The sequence below is a fragment of the Lissotriton helveticus genome, chromosome 4_1 (assembly GCF_964261635.1).
Source record: "Lissotriton helveticus chromosome 4_1, aLisHel1.1, whole genome shotgun sequence".
NCBI classification, from domain to species: domain Eukaryota; kingdom Metazoa; phylum Chordata; class Amphibia; order Caudata; family Salamandridae; genus Lissotriton; species Lissotriton helveticus.
The window spans coordinates 1,609,879,212-1,609,901,972 of NC_136063.1; positions in this window are offsets into that span (position 1 = coordinate 1,609,879,212).

Here is a 22,761-nt window from a genome sequence, read left to right on the forward strand (position 1 = left end):
CTCTCTGAATTTATTGAGGAAGGTAAACTGGTATATCCCAATCAATCTGGGTTTCATCCCAATCATAGTACAGAAACTGCAGTTCTGGAAATATTTGACCACAATAAATGGACATTGGAATCAGGGACGGATGCAGCCTTGATTCTTCTTAAGTTGACTTCTACCTTTTGCATCATCCCACATTCTATCCTACCGCACTGTATCCTGCACTGTCTCTGGATGTGGGGCGCTCTGTGTGGGATTGGTGCAGAGGCCAATCGCATTGGCTCGCTCCTTTTTCCTCGGAGGTCAAGGCAGTTAACCCAGGGGTCCAGCAGGGTTCTTCACTTAGTCCAACCCTTTTTTATGCCTTCATTGCCCCCTTGACTTCTGTTGTTAAGCTGTTTGAATGTAAAATCAATTCATACACTGATGACACTCGGCACGTTTTTACTATTGAAGGTATGCCTGCCTCTATTGCAGCTTCTTTCACCGATTGCGTGTGTGCGGTTTCTGATTGGATGGAGAACAATCAACTTAATCAATGCAGAAAAGACTGAACTTATCTCTTTTGGGTCACATGTGTCAAACTGGTGCGAAGGCCTTTGGCCCCCTGTGTTGCCTCCATTGGAGCTAGGCTGTCCAAACAGTGCCTGATGATGGAGAAAGGACAGGAATGCATTGTATTCCTTAAATACTGTGCATTCCTGTCCTTTCACTTTGTTGTAGGGCAGCGCAGCAACCTTGCTGTGCTGCCCTAATCAAAATCTCATAAATGAGGCCCTAGGTGTTTTAACTGCCCTACGCTAAAGTGAAAGGTCAGGAATGCACCCTATTTAAGCCATGTGGTGCATTCCTCTCCTTTCTCTCTGCATGAGCACCATTTAAAGTAGGCACCCTTGCACAATGGTGAATGCAGGGTTGTTTTTGTGCAGGAAGGGATGCCTTCCTGCACAGAAACAATCCTAAGATGTGTTTTCCTCTTAGAAACAAATTTCTTCTCATTATACCTCACCTTGGAAGGCATACAGATTTGACGCTTTCCCACATTTATATCACTTTGTAAATCTGGGGCATTGTCATATTCCATGGGTGTTACATGGGAAAACTCACTGCAATGCCCATGGAAAACCTCCCAAGTGCAGAGTAAGGCAAAGCAGTGATTTGCCCTGCATCGCCTTACTCATGATTTATGAGGCCACTCAAAGTTACACAGGGTTGCTTTGTGTGGCTTTAATATCAAAATGAGAGTCCTTTCTTACACATGCACCACTTTTTGTGGGGCAAAAGTGACGCAGGGCTCTCACAAATAAGCCCCCAAGTCCCAATCATGTGTTTCAGCTGGAACACCATCCAGTGTACAATACATTTCACAGTTTTAAAAAAAAACAGATTATATTGCATTTTTCAGTTGTCATAAGTTACACATCACTTTCCAGTTATACGTTCTGTATCACACTCATGTTATGTCCCCAATGTATTGTCTCAGACTTATTCAGTCAGTTAATGGTATTCCATGCCAATACAATAGTGAACATTCCCGCCAAAACCCTCTAAACCCCCCAACTCCCAGATTCCCACCCTGTTGCAGATCCTTACTAGTAACAAAGGACTTAATGTGATGATGTTCTTGCAATTAGTCATTGTTAGAAATAAGATATCTGGTTGGCTAGGGCATGAGCCTAATTTAGGCAGAAACCCCCACTCTAGTCAGGGCACAGGAGTTACAAACTGAAGATAACTCCATATCAACCCCTTGGTAGCTTGGCAGAGCAGTCAAGCTCTTCCGAGAGGCAATGTGTAAAGAATTTGCGCAACACACTCACACAAGAGCGACACACTAGGCATACCACAAAAAAAACTTCAGGGGCGTGGCCAAGATGGCAGCTAGATAGAACGTGTGTTCCTGTCCCTCCGGCGCCGCCACTCATTAGCCCTGCATTATCACCTATACTGGAGACCAGCTGAGCTTACCGGCGAGTGTGGCAGCTCAGGTAGATAACCCGATACCGATGGCGAGCTTCTTTTTCCAGATTTCTGTGGCCTTTCCTTTTTCTGTGGCCTTTCCTGCCCCGGCGTTGCTGCGGCCCGGCGGGCCCAAAACGGGCTGCGATCACCATGAAGCCCCGGAACAATCGCACACCGAGATCGTCCGACAGAGGAGGCAGAGGTGCGCCTCACTAGCGGGCTCTTCCCCGGGAGTTGGAACGGAGCTGGGAGTCTGCGTCCTTTTGGGTTCCCCTATCGCGGCCTGACTGGGTGCCTGGAGCAGCCAGCGACCGGAGGAGATAGAGCCTGGCGGTCCTGAGGGGCCGATCGAGACCGATCCCAACGCTTTGGCATCCCGGAAAGCCGTTAAGGTGCTCTTGAGCTGTGGTGTGGCCCTGAAATGCTGACTTGACAGAGACAACGGTCCCCTGGATGATCGGAGGTGGGGAGCGGTGGGCCTGGTGTGTGGGGCATGGCCTGACAGAGCTGGACCCGGTCCGCAGGTTGGCGCAAATTGAGGACAGGGGCCATCGCCGCAGGCCGCAGAGAGGGCAGTGCCTTCCCTCATGGGGCCCCCCTGGTGCCTGACGCAAGCCCCGTTTGGTCCCCAGAGGCTGTGTAGTAGAGAGCTTGGGGCCTAGTGGATGTGGAGCGGCCTTGCAGGCATGGGCCCAGTTCTCGGATCGGCGGACGCTGTTTGCCGAAGTTGGGGCTCCCAGCAGTTCCTCTATGCTGTAGCGGGTGCAGTGCTTTTCCCACCGAGTGCAGGCTGAAGTGAGCCCTGACTGTCCTCCAGAGGGCTGGAGGTGAGGAGCGGAGGGCTTGATGTGTACAGGACTGATTTCGGTCAGTGGATCGGCGGACGGCGTATCCTGTAAGAGGGGCCTGCTGTCACCATCGGAGGGCTGCGGCGTGTGCAGTGCTTTTCCCGGTGAGGGCACCGGGGATGCCTAATTTCCTAGAGGACTGCCATGAGCCGGATTGCGAGAGGGGGCGGCTGGCGACAGTGGTAGAACACTCCCCCCCAATGATGGAAGACTGAGGCGTGCGACGTATTGAGTTGAGCTCTCATCTTAGCTTTGTACAGCCCAGAAGCTGTGTGGCGGAAGTGCCCTCCAGGTCTGTTCAGCACGCTATAGTGACCTGAAGCCTTTCCGGCTCAGCCCAGAGTTGGGTCTCGGCCCGCGGTTCGCCGGGGAGTGCGAGCAGCAAGATATGGCTGCCGGCTTTGGTTCTCGCTGTGAAACAGCGCCTACCACTAAATTCTGCGCCTGGACGGTGCTCTGACTGGGTCGACCACGCCTGGCAGTGTGAGAGAGGTCCTGCTGTGGAGCTTAGAACACTGTTTTCTCCGGTAGTGCAGTGGGAAGGGTGGTGCAGAGAGCAGTGATCTAGTTGATCCACCATGATGTCAGCCAGAGGACGGAGAGAGAAATCACTGAAGGAACTCCTCCAGAAAACATCAGGGCACTCGACACCACAGTCTGATGCCAAGGCGCCACCTATCGAAGGAGATGACACGCCGGTGACTAAGGCTTTAATGGTTGAGCTCTTCTCGGCTATCAAGGATGATATCCAGGAACTCCTCTCCCTGCTCTCGGTGGACCTGAGAAAGGTTAGGCGCCATGTTGACAGCATTGGAGAAAGGGGGGCGACTCTGGAGGAGCACGATCTGGGTAGGGAAGATGATATACACCAGATACAACAAGAGATGTTACACCTGCGAGAGCAGAATATTGATCTACAGGCTCATGCGGAGGACCTGGAGAACCGCTCCAGACGTAAGAACATCCGGATCCGATCGGTCCCTTGGAAAGCGGAAGGCGATGACCTTCGTGCCTATGTCAGCACCCTGTTTCACCAGATCTTCGGGGAAGAAGAGGTGCAGAAGATTCAAATGAACCAAGTCCATTGAGTGAGTCTCCCGCATGGTGCTAAAGCCCCCCCCCGATATACTTGTTTGCGTACCTGACTTTCAATTGAAAGAATGTATCCTCCGGAAGGCGTGAGACCTTAACCCTGGGCAGTACTGTGGTCACCAACATGCACTTTTCCAACATTTGGCGGACTCCACTTTGATTAAACGCAGAGAATTCAAGCCTATTACCAACCACCTCCAAGGAAAAGACTTTCCCTACTCTTGTCAGCCGTTTCGCCTAATATTCAAATACCAAGGCAAACTCCTGCAGATTCCGTCCTAGGAGGAAGCGTATGACACCTTGGGTCTCTAGAGGATCCCTGCCTCGGCAGGGGATGACAAGCCAATCCCTCATAGAAGATGGCGCTCCTCGGACTGGCAACGGGTCGGGAAACCACTACCAAGCTCCAAACCTGACATTACCACTAGCAAATTAGAAAGAGAGACGGCCCTTTCCTCAGTGACACAAGTTACAGAGCGCCCGGAAGCCCATTGATTCCTCTGATTTGTGGCATCCACCTGGGTTCACCAACTGGCACCGCAAGGATGGAACAGTCCGACTGTGAGTAGTGGGTGCCACTCCAAGGACATTGGAGTGATAGGAGCGTTTTTGCTACGTCCCCCTGGACATTGATCACCGAGACAAACTTTTGTCATGTTTCCTGGTTTTCCCCTTTTCCTTTCACTGCTTAGATGTTTCTTATTGTTTGAGGTTGGGGTTTCTTTGGTGTTATTTTGCGGCTCTGCATCAGTTCATGCGTAAGAATGGCAGGCAATTAGACTGTACTGGTTAGCCTTTGCTGCGCTGGTGTCATTTAGGCTTGCGCAAGTGCTTAGCCCCCCCCCCCGCCAGCTGTAAGATAGGTAGGGATTGAAAGTTGTTAGCCTGAACGTCCGAGGGTTGAATAATCCTGTAAAACGCTCAGCAATACTCTCACTTCTGGAGAATGCCAATAGCGATATCTGCCTGCTCCCGGAAACTACTCTGCAACTACAAGGAGCAGCCCAGAGCGTAGCGCACTCATAGGGGCGATATTGCAGGAGCTATTGCAAGCATTTTTTTAAATTCCCGTTTTGTCATTTTGCTTTGTGCTAATTTCTACCTTCTACCCTGTTTTAAAATCGGCCACTCACTTGCACTATAAAACTTGAAATACACCGTGTTTGGTGCGGGTCCTTTTCTCCCTCGAGCAGCACTGCGGCGGACATCTTGGGTAGGGGGTGAAGGCCCAGAAGCTTTGCACGGTCTAGTCGTCACAAGGACGCTAGACCGGTACTTAAACTGGTCATGCTGACGCGCAGCGGTCACGCGCTGCGGGCTCGCCAGAGCATCGCCGGAGTCATGCCAGAGTCCAGCCCGTCTGCGCCCGTCCGCGCACGGACGGGCTCCGGGGCCAGGACTTCTGGCCACCGGCTAGTTTACTCGTCGGAGGAGCTGTTCCAACTAGATAACGGTGAGCTGCTATCAGACCTTGCAGATCTGGCAAAGCTGAATAAGTATGCCATCAAACGACCCTACAATGGCAAGCTTAGAGCCCAGCCCTCTCTTTTAAAGCTAGCCAGTCTAAATACTAGGTCGCTCCATAAACATTATGTGGAGATTTATACCCTGCTTCAGGATAATGACATTGATGTCCTGACTCTTACAGAGACCTGGATGGGTGATAACTCCATGCCAGATATTATTGCGGCTCTCCCAATTAACTATGATGCGATATGGCACAACCGTGCAGGAAGTGCACGGGGGGGGGGAGTAGCGATCCTATTCAAAAAGAATCTGTCAGTAGGAAGAATATTGTCAGAAACAGTGGACCTATCTGACCTGCTAGGGGTAAAGATTACCTTGAATAATTCTTGCCTGGTAGTCTTGTCGGTCTACCGTCCACCTAATTCTACCCCACTATTCAATGATCTATTTGCTCCCATTATGTCTGACCTCTGCACGAGATATAAAAAAATCGTGGTAGCTGGAGACTTTAACACCTTGCCTGCTAAGGCAATTCCCGCTGGGCGCTGACCTCCTATGAATCCCATTATTCATGCAAAGCCAGCTCATCATGCGCGTAGCGCAGGTAACGCCCATGACGAGCTGGCTTTGTCATCAGCGCTGAAGGGGTTAATTTACATTGGGAAAATCCTCATAAGGATTTGGCTACACGCTAATTGGATACCATAATGTCCTCTTTGAGCTTCAAACAACTCGTGGAAGTACCCACACACATCAAGGGTCACACCCTTGATCTTGTATGGACCTCAGATCCAAACGTGATTCTCAGAGACGTTCTACCATGTATATGGACTGACCATTATTTAGTGAACTGTGAAGTCCATATTGATGGCCATTTAAGTCACTTGTCTTGGGGAGTTAGGAAAATCCGTAAATGGAATGAGGTTGATTTAAAAACCCTGACCGAGACATTTCCGAAAGTGGCCCGACCTTTTGGTGCTGGAAGCAACTTGGACCTGGAATACACGGATTTAACGTGGAGCTTGTGTCAAGCTATCGATCAGATAGCACCTGAAAGGACACAGCTCATTAAAGGACCAGGCAAAGGAGCTCCATGGTTCACCCCGCTCCTGAGGGAACATAAAAGGAAGCTTCGGGCTTCGGAGAGATCCTGGAGGAAAACTAAACACGACATAGTTAGGGATCAGTATAAAGTTTCCCTTCATATGTATAAAAAACTTATACTGCAAGCAAAGGCGGAGCATTATGAGTCTCGCTTAAACAAGGCTGGGAATATCCAGAAAGAGACCTTTAAAATCCTATCTGAGCTGAGCAAGAAACCGGAAAGCTCAGAAATTACTATAAATTGTAATACCTTTCAGGGATATTTCCTAGAAAAAGTGGAGAACATCATCTTGGAAATAAAAAGTAATATGGTGAATGGGCTTGTCCTACACCCTGACCCCCATAATTCCACTGATTGTACTATTGTGGAGTTCCCAGAGATAGATGTGCTGAGTTTGGAGCAATTGATGGGTAGAACTAAATCTGGCTCCCTAGCAGACCCGTGCCCCCCTAGTGTATTTCGCATGGCACGCCCCATTCTGGAGGAGCGCATTATCTCTCTCCTTAAAATCACTAGAAACGGGGTACCTACCTGTTGAATTTAAGGAAGCGCGAGTTAGGACCCTGTTGAAGAAACCCGGTGCGGACCCTGCGGTCTTGAAGAACTATAGACCAATCTCTCAGCTGCCCTTTCTTTCTAAGATTCTAGAACAGCATGTCCTGAAGTCTCTATCTCTTCACTTGGAGTCTCATTGTCTACTCCACGAGCGACAGGCAGGGTTTCGAGCACATCACAGCACCGAGTTGGTGATGCTCTCGGTACTGGATGAATTAAGAGGCATGGCTGACATTAAGAAACCGAGCGCCCTGATTCTTTTAGATCTGTCAGCGGCGTTCGATACTGTCAGCCATGCCCTGCTCCTGGAAAGACTGGATGACTTTGGGGCCAAAGGCTTGGCTTTTAATTGGCTGCAATCCTTTCTTTTGGGAAGGACACAGAGGATACAATTGGGGCATTTGATATCAAACGTGGGGTCCTTAGAGTGTGGGGTGCCACAGGGCTCCTCATTGTCCCCACTACTGTTTAATCTTTACCTACAACCTCTGATTGCATCTCTGGCCAATATGGGCTGCAGAGTTTTTAACTACGCTGATGATACTCAGCTTGTGCTGAGTATCGATAACACAGAGGCCGCGCAGTCCCAAGCGCAGAATATCTTGAGGTATACGGTTGGGTGGATGACTGGAAATCTGCTGAAGATCAATCCGGACAAGACCGAGGTATTGGTAATTCCATCTACCACCTCACCTTGGAGCGATCTCTACTGGCCACAGGATATAGGGCCAACTCCGAAGCCAAGCGCAAATGTAAAGAGCTTGGGGATTAAGCTGGGTTGTGACTTGTCAATGGGCAGCCAAATCTCCTCTGTTGTTGGGAGCTGCACGAATATCATCAGGCAGTTACGCAAGCTAGCCCCCGTTCTTTCTCAGTCCATGTTGCGAACAATTGTAGCGGCAGCAATTATCTCAAGAATAGATTATGGGAATGCCCTTTATCTAGGCCTCCCCAAAACTCTGACTAATAGACTGCAGGTTGTGATGAACGACGCGGCGCGATTGATTTTTAGACTCCCCAGAAGGACCAAGGCTTCTCCCCTACTACAGAGCCTGCATTGGCTCCCCATAAAAGAGAGGGTAGAGTTTAAGAGTCTATGCACGGCCCATAAGGCAATTTATGGCCATGCACCAATTTATATCAGAGACCGTCTGAAAGTGTATAGCCCAAAAAGAACACTCAGATCTTCTGATTCTCAGTTGCTGGTCTGCCCTCGGTACAAACTGGTAACCAAGGGAGGGAGAGCCTTCTCAGTGTTGGTCCATCAGCTATGGAATAAATTGCCTGAGGGGCTACGCAGAGAAGTGAATCTCCTGCGGTTCAGAAAGTCCGTAAAAACATTGCTGTTTGGAAAGGTTCTGGGTGCAATGTAAGTTGGCTGCTGCACTACCTCTTTGTGTTGCATGAAGTTATTGTATAAATTCCATTGATTTCCGAGCGACTAGAGACCTGTAGGTGATTTGGCGCGATATAAATCTAACATAACAATAACAATAACCTCCTAGCTAAAGAGACTGGACGCATGTGTGATAAGCGCTCCCGTAAACAATTCTGGTCGTCTGGACCGTCCAAGAAAAATGGTGTAGCGATTCTTATCAGCACACATTCTCAATGTAAAGTGGTTTCAACACCGGCGGAGGTTAAAGGCAGGTTCATGGCCGTTAGGGTGCAATGGGGGGATGCACATCTTACAATAGTTTCCTTATATGCACCTAACAAACGTCAAGAGTCCTTCCTGCGCCTTGCCCTGACCAAGGTTCTTGCCTCTCCTGATGCGATGCTTTTGGTCGATGGGGGGGGGGGCTTAAATGTTGTAATGGATCCGGACCTGGATAGATCGGTAAAGAGATCGCATCAAACAGGGGTGCTTTCGCAGGCTGGGAACCAGTGGTTGGATGACTGTGGGTTGTGCGATGTGTGGCGAATACAGCACCCAAATGACCGTGACTATACCTAATTCTCTGCAGCGCACAAAACATATGCGCGTCTTGATCACTTTTTAGCCTCCTCATTCCTTCTCCCCAGCTTGCACACAGCAGACATCACCCCCTCTCCCTCTTAGACCATGCTCTCATTTCAGTGCTTCTGCCGGTGTGGTGCTCACGCTCAGCCCCACCGGGTTGGAGACTCTGTGAATTCCTCCTCCATTCTGAAGCGGATTCGAGATACTATAGTACACTATTTCTCCGACAATGATCAAGGGGTTACACCGCTTGCTGTGGTTTGGGAAGATTTGAAGTTGGTAGTGCGGGGAGAATTAATTGCGGTTGCCGCATCATTCTTGAGCCTACGCAGAGAGAAACACTCAGATTTAGAAAGGGAGATAGGAGAACTGGAGGTGGTCCATAAGTGTACGGGAGCTCCGAGGGTATGGAGGGAATTAGAAACTCGGCGGCGGATGATGAAACACCTGGACCTAGATAGGGCAGAGCATGCTCTTCTGAGGTTGCAACACAAATTCTAACTCAGTGGGGATAAGTGTGGGAAAATGCTAGCACACAGACTACGGGCGGAAACGCAAATGTCCGCAATTCATTTCATACGGGACCAGGAAGGGATGGAACACACCACAAATGCCCTTATCGTTGAATCCTTTCACAGTTTTTATCGGCGCCTCTATGCCAAGGGAGATGCCCCCTTGCACGACCCAGAGACATATTTGGGCTCCAGCGATGTCTCTCCCTTACCCAAATCTACATCTGATAATTTAGACTCAGCCATTCACATAGAGGAGGTCATATCGGTGATCTCGAGGTTAAAGGTGGCTAAGTCACCGGGGCCGGACGGCTTCCCGGTCATGTTCTATAAATCATTCTGTGTGGAGCTGTCTCCCTTTTTGACACAGCTTTTTAACTCCTTTCTGGATACCAGGGAATTAATGCCTACAATGTCTGAAGCTGCGATTTCTGTTATCCTGAAAACTGGGAAAGAGCCCAAAGAATGCGCGGTGGACGCGCGCTAAATGTTTGGTTGGACGCGCTAGCTGCTAATGCTGTTAATTCAATATGCCATCATTTTAGACTTTTAAAAAGTGATTTGAAAATATTGCACTGTTTGCACTGCAGCTTATTTTGCACGCCTACCTGAACGCTCACCTCCTTCCCTCCTACCCCGGTCCACCACGGGCTTCGCCCGATTGTTGTGGAGGGTAGGGAGGGCGACCGTGCTACACTTCCGGTCGCGAGGGTGGAGTCAGGGTTAGCGAACCAGACTAATTAATTCCATGCAGTTTACGAAGCGTAGCGGATGAGCGCAGCGGGCGCGCCAATGCAAGCTCATCTGCGCCCGTCCGCGTCTGGCCCGCGACCAGCGCCAGCCACTATGCCGGTTGCCCCAAGACTACCCAGACTTGGTGGTCTAGATCCCAGCTCTTAAATCTGAGACAAAGTGCTTGCTCCTTGGCAACACGGTGCTGCCCGTTTAGACTAGAGGGACAGTCATTTAACTGTTCACACTGCTCCTTCACCTTAATACCCTCCACGAAATGGACCAACCAGCAAATGAGTCAGGCCAGACAGGCTAGTCATCCTGAAACTTTTAAGGCTGGACTGGTTAATTGTCGATCCCTCCCTCGTCATACCAGTGATATCTGGCTATCACTATCTATCCATGCCTGGGATATCCTGTTTCTAACCAAGACTTGGATATAAGAGGCATCCAAACCAGACATTCACTTAGCTACCCCCTCGGGCTATCGTTTGGTGGGAATCAATCGAGAGGGCGCTAAAACCGGTGGGGGTTTAGCCGTTATCTTATGGGCACATTTTAATATGACCACTAGGAAAATCACGAAGTTAGGTCTCATTGAAGCCATGTATTTCACCATCTCAGATACATCCACAGTCATTCTGGCAGGCATTCTGGTGTACAACCCCCCATGCGCTTTATCCACCTCGCTAGCTACACTGCTACGCATGACTGCGGACCTTTCACTCAGACACACGCACTTCATGGTGCTGGGAGAGTATAATCTCCATATTGATGATATTTCATGCACACGGGCTACCAATTTGCTAGAGACCATGCAGGGGCTGAACCTGACTCAACTGGTCCAGGGCCCCGCCCACATAGCGGGCCACACCGTTGACCTAAAATTTACTAACCATCCTGGGATTACTACTTCCCCCCGCTTCCTCTCACATGGTCGGATCATCATATAATTCCTTTCGAGTTAGCTTTACCGCAATCATCTGGCCTCTCAGTAATAGTTAGGGAGCGTGGGAGAAAATGGCACAAGGTCACCTGTGCCGCCTTGGATCCTATCTTCTCTAAACAGATAGGGCATACCTTCAACGATCTGAATGCACACGTTGCTAAATTTAATACCTCCCTCTCATCAGCCATTGATTCTATTGCCCCATTGCAACACCTCGCCTCCTCTAGATTAAGACCGTCGGCACCTTGGTTCTCCTCTGCTCTACGTGAGGAGAAGAGTCGATGCAAAAAATTGGAACGAAAATGGCGACTGGCATATGACACTGAAGCAAAAACTATTTACAAAACCGCACTAAAGAATTTCCATAAATTAAAACGGTCCACTATGAGGGATTTCTTTGTTCAACAAATTAAGAGGGCTGATAACTCAGCTAAAACCCTCTTTAATATTATAAAGGAGTTTACTAATCCCCCAGCCTTGGTGTCATAGACGTAGTCAGACAGGCCTTATGTAACGGCCTGTCTGACTACTTTCATGACAAGATTGCCAAGATAACATCCACTTTTACTCAAGATAGGGCTTCGCCCTCGCCTGACTCTAATGTCATGCTGAAGGCGTCCCTGACATCTTTTAAAGATCTCACTATTGAGTCTGACTTGACTCTGTTTGACCAGTGCAAATCGGGGTCCCCTTTGGATCCTGCTCTAGCAAAGGTGCTGGGCAAACTTGCTCCCCTGGTGATTAGCCCACTCCTTGCGATCTGGAACACCTCGCTACGCATTGGCCAATTTCTGGCCACGTGGAAGCAGGCCATGCTGGTTCCAATTATTAAGAAGGCGGATGCTGACCCATCCCTGTTCAGTAATTACTGTCCGATATCTCTCCTTCCTAAACCAGCTAAAATATTAGAAAAGGTAGTTCAGAAACAATTGGCGGAACATCTTGAAGTTAATCAACTTTTGCATGACTCTCAGTCAGGTTTTAGACCGGGCTTCAGCATGTAGACGGCACTCCTAGAGGTGTCGGAGTCTATTCGAGAATGTGTGAATAGGGGCGAGGAGGCCATATTGGTCCTGGATTAGATCCTTTCTTACGGAACGTACACAGAAGGTCCTTCTTCGACCTTTTGAATCAGAAGAAAAACCTCTGCTCTGTGGTGTTCCGCAGGGCTCCGCACTGAGCCCACTGTTTTTAAATGTATATCTGGCACCACTGGCAAAAGTGGTGGAATCCTGGGGGGTCACAGTGATCTCTTATGCTGACGATACTCAGCTTGTATTTTCTTTTAGAGATCACTCTGACAACAACTTGGCTAATTTTCGCCACTGCCTCAGTAACATATCCTCCTGGATGACCTCCAATCATCTTAGACTTAACACTGACAAGACGGAGGTCTTATTTTTCAATCAGAAAACTCCACTGCAAGCCATCCAGTGGTGGCCGACAGAGCTAAATCCCCCCCCCGGTCCCAGTCCAAGCAGTCCGAAATTTGGGTTTTCAATTCGATAACTCTTTATCTTGCAAAACCCAAATTAATAAGGTAATGGCAGCTTGATTCGGCAAGCTGCGTATGATCAGGAAAAATGTTCCTTACCTCCCGCTGGACTCTCGCAGGAACATTATACATGCCCTGATCACCTCATATCTAGATTACTCTAACAGCTTATATGTTGGTGCCCCTGCTTACCAAATCGAACGCCTGCAGATCGTACAAAATGCGGCGGCCAGACTGATTGGCAATATCCCTTATCGCCACTCGGGGTCATCCTACCTGAGGAAGCTGCATTGGTTGCCAGTTTCCCGGCATATCCAGTTTAAGGCATTGACTTTTGCTTTCGGGCCCTTAATGGACTTGGCCCAGGCTACCTGAGAAAAAGGCTCAAACTTGTCTATTCGACCAGATATCTTAGATCCAACAGTCTCCGCCTCCTGGTCACCCCGCGCTTTCGCCGGTCCAGAATGGGGGGTCGAGCGTTTGGGGTTGTGACCGCTAAACTTTGGAACAGCCTTCCATTAGACCTTAGGTTCACTTCTTCGTAATCATTGTTCCGGAGTAGATTGAAAACCTGGCTGTTCCTTAGCTCCTAGTTGCCTCCATCCTATATTTTAGCCTGCTGTCTGCAGCGCCGGGACACCCCCGTTGGGGGTAGCAGTGCTCTTTACAAGCTTAAGAAATAAATAAATAAATAAATATACCGGCCAATTTCGCTCCTTAACATCGATGCAAAGTTATTTGCGGGTATTTTAGCTTCATGCCTTAACCCCCTTATGGCTGATATCGTAGACCCGGGTCAGTCGGGTTTTATACCTACTAGACAAGGGGGTGACAATTCTAAATGACTGTTGCATCTCATTGACCTCGTACATCGTTCCCCAACACAGGCCCTCCTACTCTCAATAGACGTGGAGAAGGCCTTTGATCGTGTTGACTGGGAGTAATTGTTCATGGTGATGCACGCGTATGGCTTAGGTGATAACTTTATTCAATGGGTTTGTTGTTTATATGCCCCCCCCCAAGGTCTTGGTGCGGGTTAACGGATGTAAATCGGCCCTCTTCCCTATCGCCCAGACAATGTCCCTTATCTTTTTTTATTTGCGTTCTATATGGAGCCATTCGCCCAGCGGATCCGGTGAAATCCTGACATCGTTGGTCTCAAATTTGGAGCTGACGTACATAAAATTAGTATGTATGCTGACGACATCATCCTTTCGCTCACTCAACTTCGGCTGACGTTGCAGTCCCTGACTAGGGAGCTTACTGCTTTCAGGAACGTTGCAGGGTTCAAGGTTAACTTCGCAAAGTCGCAGACTCTCAATATCTCAATACCAGAGAATGAGGTTGCGGATTTACAGCAAGACTTTGGATTCCACTGGGCTTCCACTGACATTACTTACCTAGGCCGTTGACTAACCTCAACCATTGCCAAAACGGTCTCCCTCAACTATGCTTTGCTAATGGAGCAAACGACCAAGGCACTGGCCTCCTGGTCGAGTCTCAAGCTGGCATAGTGCCGGAGAATAGCGGCGGTGAAGATGACAGTGCTCCCACGCATCCTTTACATTTTCCAACTGCTATCATTATCCCCACTGCCGGGCATGATTAAGAAATTGCAAGGGCTACTCAATAAGTTTATATGGGAGAGTAAGAAACCTCACCTCTCGCTTGCACACATTGCTTCTTCGAAGACATAGGGAGGCCTAGGCTTCCGGTTGGCGGGCGCTTACTACCAAGCGACTTGCCTCCGCTACATTGTTGAATGGAAAAGGCCCCTATCCAGTAAACACAGGAACTTCATTACCCAAGCAGTGGCCGGACACAACATATGGCAAGAATTGTGGCTCCCACGCAAGCATTGAGCATGGGGCTGGACTCATCACCGGTTACCTCCCTGACACTTAAGGTGTAAGATCGCCTAGCAGGCCTGAAGTGTTGGACCACATTTCCTTCTCCCATGTCCCCTATTGAAGATAACCCTGACTTTCAGCCGGGACGAGCGTCCCCGGTCTTTCATTGTTTGCGGGAAGAGGGTTGCAAGAGAGTGGGTTCCCTTTTTGATACTGAGGGTTTGATCCCTTTTGCCCAATTGTGTAAAGATTATGACTTACGGCATTCTGATGCCTTCCACTACAAACAAGTCGCACACTGGGTTACACTAGCTGAGTACTTTGCCCTAATGTCCCATCCCCTGACTTGCTCTGAAAAGTGGCTGGTTTGTAAAAAGGATGATCACAAACTCATATTTGAACTTTACCCCATGATTACTATGCACCCGAAGGGGCACCGCACAAAAGCACAAGTAAGATGGGAGACTGAGCTGGGGAGGCCCTTATCGTCTAAAGAGTGGGATCTCATTTTTTACCAAGCACATCACACTGCTTAGAACACAGCAGGAGCTGAATCTGCATATAATGTGGTTTCTTACTGGTATTATACACCAGCGCGCATTCACTGCTGGGACAAGTCCAAGACAGACCTCTGCTGGCGGGGGTGTGGTCTAACTGGTACCCTAGTTCGCTTACTCTGGCACTGCCCGAAGCTGGTGTGATACTGGTCAGTGATCATTGATGATATCGATGCAGCATTTCAGATTATATTGCCACGGGTTCCTGAACATACACTACTGGGTCTTTCCCATCCTAAGTTCTTCCCGCTGAAGTCACTGAGGGGCAGACAGATCGCAATGGCATTGCTTGCAGCACGTCAGGTGCTCTTAGTGCAATGGGGGTCCTCGACAGTACCTGAGCCACAGGACGGGATCCACTGGCTCTGGCAACTTTTATCCATGGAGTGCCTATCGCTCAGCGTGGAGAGGAAAGTCAACAAATTCACAAAGTTATGGGCCCCTTACTAGCAGATTCTTACCAAAGATATGAGAGAAGTAATGTGCACGAAATATTTGCAAATTTTGCAGTTTATTCCATTAGAACCACCTGGTTCATCCACAGGCAAGGATGCTGGATAATTGTCCACTGTTATAGTCAACTGCGGTGAGATAGCTTAGGTAGGGCTTGAACTGATGCGGAGGGAGGGTGGAGGCAGGGTTAGGGTGGGCTGGCCCGTTTCATTGTTTTGTTGATCCTTTATAAAAGTGGTAGTCTTTGCTGGGTGTGCTAAGACTAAACTAATGCTTGAATTCTTCGCGAGGTCGCCCTCCGGGATGTAGACCTGAACGCTGTGTATTTCTAAGCATTTTTCGCTCTGCCAGCACCCTGATGTAGGCCTCTAAGCTGTGTACTCACAACCATACCACCACACAATAAAAATTATTGATTCTAAAAAAAAACTTCACACAAGGGTATATAAGTATAGCTTTTGCATTATCCATAAAACACATAAAAACACCATCACATATATACACTGTGCCACCAGGCACTTGTTATGGCTCTACAGGGATTACATAAGTCGTTGTCTAATTGGGCCACTGTCATAAACATTTAGCGTCCCCAGCAAATACTGGCAGGATTGCACTTTGGCATAGGCAAAAGTATCAGCAACAGTGCACCAAAGTAAACAGTTGCAGTACACATATAATGAGCACTTCCTAGGCATAAACATCACAACCGTGCTTAGTATAGCCCAATAGGCGTATTATCACCAGTGCACCTTAGCCCCCCTTTCTGCTGGGTACACAACATAAATACATCATGCCCCCTTTAGGAGCATCATTCCCACAGTAGACTTAACACCACAGCCTAACTACATCCGGGACTAACACCGCCCAGTATAAACGTAGTCCACCATGCGCTAGAACAACCACTGGTCCGGTGCACACTTTATAGACCTTGTGCCCACAGGAAAAAGAAAAGCCCCCCAGCAGTGTACATAATTTGGCAGCTGCCATGACTTACGCGGTGCAGCTATGGCCAGCCCTATACGTTGGAGACCTTGCCCAGCCTCGTGCCTCTGAGGTCGGGTGATCCCCGTGATGTCACTGAAAAGAGCAGAATGGTGCGCCCAAGGGCAAGAAGACCTCACTTGGTCCCCCCGTAAAGGCAAAGCTGCCCGCAAGCCCAAAATCACCCTCACTCGAGTGAATCAGGATTCCAAGGGGCGGTCCTCAATCACAGACAAAGTCTCCATCGGTTTCCCGTCTCCGCTAGATGGCTCATGGCCGTGAGCCCCACCCACAACCAGGCTGACTTCTGTTTCGACTACCACTCCGCCCGCACAGCAATGCGGGACGGTGGTGGAGGTCCTGACTTCCTTCCTTTGGCCACAGGAGCCCATAAGATTCCGCTCAGTCCCTCCTGCTGGCCCCACCCACAACCAGGTGCCGTCACGCCTGGCTTCCGGTTGTAGATGCAACAAGCCGCAATTTCCTCCTGGCACAAGAATGCGGGGTAGGCTCCCACCCGAATGTTGTATCTGCAGCATCTCCTACTGCACGTGTTGTGAGTGAGCCCACTTCCTGGTCTTTGGCACTAATTTTAGCCCCCACCACATGCTTGTGGGGTGCAGAACAAAGAAGTGCTCCATGGCAGTAGGAGCCCACACCCCAGGCTGATCAGTGTTTCAGCACACGTTGGCCAGCAGCAATAAAAAGTGCTAAATCTGTCTCCCACATGAAGACCAAAAAGGGAGCAGGCAGGACTTTTTCCAGTAATCACCATGGGCAGAGTACTAGGGGATTTCCCAGAGTGGAGCTCCCCACCAAACTTCACAGCGCTCACCCAGCACTGCTTCCAATGGACCCGGGGCCATTCATGCAGCCCTAGTAAATTAATGGACCAGAAAACAGAGCACAGGCAGGGAGCAGTCCTTCTGACCAACCAACAGGCAGTCACTGAGCCCCATGGCAGTACCTCCTGGTACACTACAGCCCACGCAGTGCCTCCTCTTCAGTTCCACGCAAGCATGGGGTCGGAGCCCCAGTACTTAAAGCCCTACAGTCTTTGTTCTCCCCCTGGAGCAGACGGTGAGCCTAGTCCAAACCAGTTCTGGGAGGCACTTTGTAAGTGCACAACAACCTCCGTTGTTAGCGTAAGCCCTGGCCCTAGACACACCACAGGGGGCGGAGCAATCATTCTGGAAGGCAGGCATAGACCTATTTGGGTGCAGGTGCTACTCCTCCCATCACTCTAAGTGCAGACCAGGCCTATTCAACATAGTGCTGACTTATCCAGACTCTCTAGAGCCACTGCACCTCCCCAGCACCTGTCACTCCAAGGCCAGACAGTCAATACACAACAGGTAGGCACCAAGACATATAGCACACATAAATGCCTACTTCTAACAGTGGCATTTCTAAAATAGTGATAATAAATCAGCGAACACCTATACGCAGCATTTATCACCACTATTCCAGACATGCCAAACTTGATCACGCTACCCCTCTCATGTCAGGAATTGCCACTGAAGCACATATCAGGGAATCCCCAATGCATTCCTATGAGCGGGCAGCCTCTCAGCTTTGAGAAACCAAAAAGGCTGTTTGTCACTACCAGGTCATGCCACACAGTTAAGGCACATGTCCTAACTTTTACCTACACCACACCCTGCCCATAGGGCTAGCTCAGGCCTACCTTAGGGGTGACTGATATGTAGTATAAGGGAATTACAGATGTGGCAACCTCTTTATGTGCCACGTCACAGTAGCAGTAAACTGTGTGTGCAGGTCCTGCAGTAGCAGAGGTCTGAGACAGGTTTGAAAGGCTACTTTGGTGGGTGCCGCAAGCAGCGCTGCAAGCCCACTAGTAGCATTTAATTTACTGGCCCTGGGTATATGAGATACCATTGTACAAGGGACTGACAGGTAAATTGAATATATCAAACAGGTGTAAACCAATCTTACCAAGTTTACCATAGAGAGCACATGCATATTAGCACTGAACATGAGTGATAAAGTGCCCAGAATCCTAAAACCACCAACAACAGGTCACAAAATATACAGGAGGAAGGCAAAAAGTTCTGGGATGAGCCTGCAAAAAGGGCCAAGTACAACAGTCCTGATATTATCCAAGCTGTGCTGTCCCATCTCTAATTGTGATCGGGTAGGTCTGAGTTAGTTAGGTGTCCCCCACACCGATTCTATCGCTCCGGGCTCCCCTGCTGTGATCTCTACACTGGGGGGGACTCTCCCAATGCAGGTTTTGGGTTCCTTGCACTATCAGCCATGGCCTCCCAAGCTCTGGCTCTCTCTAATGAGCCAATCCCCGTCGGTCATTTCTATGGAGCACCCTCCCCTCACATCCTGCCTATATTTCCAACTCTCTTTCGCGTGTTGAAGTTCTGGGCCCCACTGGGGACTTCCAATGTTGTGTTATCTCTCTTTTAGCCAGTATCAAGACCAGGTCTTGGAACCTGCTAGCGACCCACGTCCTGAAGTTGTGAGGGAATAGTCCCAAGAGGCAGTGTGCCGGTCCACATGAAACAAGGTGCTCTATTATTTTCACAATGGTAGTAGTGATTTAATTCCAGTAGTTCTTTAACTCAGGGCATGCCCAGAACATATGGAAGAGTTCAGCCCCCACTTCTCCACATCTTGGGCATCTTGCATCTTCCCTGTGGACAGGTATGCACTGTGTAATATAAAAACAATTAATTAGTCAGAATCGGGTCATCCTCAGAGTCTTAGGGATCCTGATCAGAATATTTTCCCAAGATTTGTCTTCCAGGGGGATGTTCAAGTCTTCGGCCATATATTGTGAAGCTCGGTCTGCGGCCTTCAGGGAATCTTTACCCCGGGCCCTTTGGAGGCATGTGACTGCTTTAATTCTACCCCCCGTGGATCCAATGATTCCACAGGAAGAGGGCTGTGGTGTTCAGCCATTCCCGTTCCCCAGTGTGCTTGGATCGCCGCCCTGACTCCCGCATTTAATAGGAAGTGTCCACAAGGCTTGTCAAATACCTTTCTGAAGTCTTAAAATTGAAGGAGCTCCCTGCCGCCATACAGGTCTCTCAGGCATGTCACCCCTGCTTGTACCCAGTCTCCGGGGCCCTCCCACTAGCCTCCATGTGGGAGCACCTGCAATAGTGTCACAGGGAGGTCAGGTCAGTAGGGGACACGCGTATGTGTCATTCAGAGACAGCGTCAACGACAGCGCTGTAAAACTCTTACAATGTCAGGATCCTCTGTTGAGGCTCTGTCTACTTTCAGCAGTAATCTCTATAGTTTTGCTGGTCCAGTGTAAGTGGGACTGCCTCTTCTGCCTGGGATTGTTGATCTACCGTCCATCGCACAACCCATTGTAGGTGGGCAGCTAGGTAATATCTCTCAAAGTCAGGTACCGCTAGCCCTCCCTAAACCATTGGGCACTGCATTTCAGGGTTACCCGTCTACGGCCTGTACCCCACAGGAAATTCGAAAATAATGAGTATAAGTCCATGTGCCACCTCTGGGATATCCATATCGGGGGCAATAAATATAGTAACATAGATATTAAAAAAATATAGTAATTGTGGTAATGCCACCATTTTTAAAAAGGCCACCCTCCCTGCTAATGAAAGCGGAAGACAATTCCAGAACTCCGTGCTGGATCTCAAAGAACGCACAGCTGCCCCCAGGTTACCCTCAAATATATCCGAGCGGGAGTGGTATATTTTCACACCTAGGAATTCTAGGCACCTGGGTTCCCATTTAGATTGCCCAGTTTGGCCGGGAGGACTCTGTCGCTTATCAGCAGAAAAAGTTTGGATATTTGACAGTTAATTTTTAATCTGAACATCTCTCAAAATTCTGGCATCAGTCCCTTAGCACCGGGCAAGTCCTCTCCTTTGTTCCTCAGGAACAGCAGAAGGTCATCAGTATAAAGGGCTATATGATGTACACTGTTCCCAAGGTGGATCCCCGATACCATAAGTCTGTTCTGGCCAGGCAGGCAGTGGCTCCATAACTAAGGCAAACAGCAGAGGAGAAAGGGGGCACCCCTGCTGTGTGTCCCACTCCACTCTGCACTGCTCTGAGATGGACTTGCCTGTTCTGACCAAAGCCAATGGTCTTGTGTAAAGCAACGTGACCCATTTTGAGAAGCCTTGTCCGAGACCCATTTTATTCAGGACTCCATACAGGAACACCTACTCAAGACTGTCAAAGGCCTTTTCCATATCTATCACAAAGACCACCCCTATCTGCCCCTCCCATCATCCATTGCTATAAGTGCTATGAGGCACAGTATATTGAGGGCTGTGTTTCGTCCTGAGATGAATACTGCCTGGCTCGGGTGTATGAGGTCAGACATTAATATTTGGAGTCTGGTTGCTAGTATTTTGCTGAGTGTCTTAAAATCTTGTTTAAGCATTGATAGTGACCTATGTGCCTCGCCTCGCAATCCAGGGGGGATTTACCTGGTTTGAGGAGAAGAACTATCATTGCCTCCCGGTGGAGTTTGGAAAGTGACCCTCCTCCAGTGCCGCCTCAAATAATTCCACTAGTCTGGGTGCCAATTCTTCACTACATGCTACATAAAGCTCAATGGGTATATCACCCGTTCTGGATGTTTTGCCCCTTGCTAGTTCCTTAGTCGCTTCTTTTACCTCCTGTTTGTCTATGGAGTCCCCCCAACCCATCTGCCTCTTCAGCCCCTAGTGTGGGGAGTGGGATAGCAGCTAGATATTACCTGACTAATCCTTCTTCCTGCCTGATTAGAGTGCTATAAAGGTTGGTGTAGAACCTCAGGAATCTCTGATCTATCTACTCCTGTCGATATAGTATATGTCCCTCTATATCCCCTACTTTGAGTATTGGGGATCCCCTCTGAGCCGGGTTGGCCAACCAAGCCATTAGGGGTCCCTTTCTGCTTGAGTGCGTTCCATATATTTCTTGTAGTCAAAGCCCCTAATCTTTCCGTTTGCTTGGCCACTTCCTCTTTGGCACCCAATAGGGCTTGGCTAGACTCAGGATGTCCTGGTCTTTGTATTTCTACTGTACGGAGGGCCTGGTCTGTGGTCTCAAGGTCTGTCTTACATCTATGCTGTACTCCCATAGAAGACGCCAAGCACCTGCCCCTGAGTTCGATTTTAAAAGTGTCCTACTCGGTCAGCCTAGATATATTCGTATTTGCATTGTCAGCAAAGTAATTCACAATGCACCCTCTGAATTCCTCAGGTAATACCCGGTCCTCCAATGCTTCCATTTTCAGGAGACATGTTGGTATTCGCTGGTGCAAGTGTCTCCACCGCATTTTTAGGAGGGCTGAGTTGTGGTCTGACAGTGTATGTATTGAGTATTCCACTTATTGGGTCTGGGCATGTATGTCCGGGTGGCACAGGAACATGTCTAATCTGACATGGAAGTCATGCACTGTGGAATAAAAGGATTAATCTCTGCTCTCTTGATTCACATGTCTCCAGGAGTCTATTAAGCCCCTTCTGCTCTGCCAGTCTGTGAATGCTTCGCTATTCTATTTGTTGGAGTGTCTCTAAGGGGTGGTGGGAGCGGTGGTTCCAGGGTTGAGCTATGCAATTAATGTCACCCTAATGATTACATAGTGAGGTAGATAGGTCGCCAGTGTGCCTGTAATCTTAGTCAAAAAGGTCCCCTGGTATGAGTTAGGACCATATATTCGAATAATTACTATATACCAGTCGTCTAGTCGGCCTGTTAATGCCACATACCAGCAGTCTGTATCTATCACCTCCCCAGTACACTGGAACAGGACCCCCGCCCTAATCCAAATCATAGTTCCTCTAGCAAAAGCAAAGTATGATGTGTAGTGTAATTGACCTCACATCTACGTTGAAGAGTCTCTCCTTCCTCAGCTAATAAGTGAGTCTCCTGTAGGAGGGCTATGCGGACCCCCGTTTATTCAGGTAGGAGAGAATTTTAGTACGCTTGAACATAGTGTGCAGCCCCCTGATGTTCGTCACAGCTTTTTTGCTTCAGGATCATCGGGCCTCTCTGGGAATCTCCCTGATCTTGGCAGGCCGATGCTTGGCCAGGGGGGGAGCTTTGCTCTTCCCCCCTCAGCCACTCACATTCGCTGCTCCACTGGCCTCGCACGGCTCCGGCTCTCATCACAATGTATTTCTGACCTGAGAGCTGCCTGCCAGGGAGCAGTCTCCTCCCCTCTCGTAGCCCACCTTTCGCAGTGTGGTCACAGGCACTCTCGGATTCCCCGCTGGGGTCTGCTGTCAGAGCCTCACCTCCTTTCGG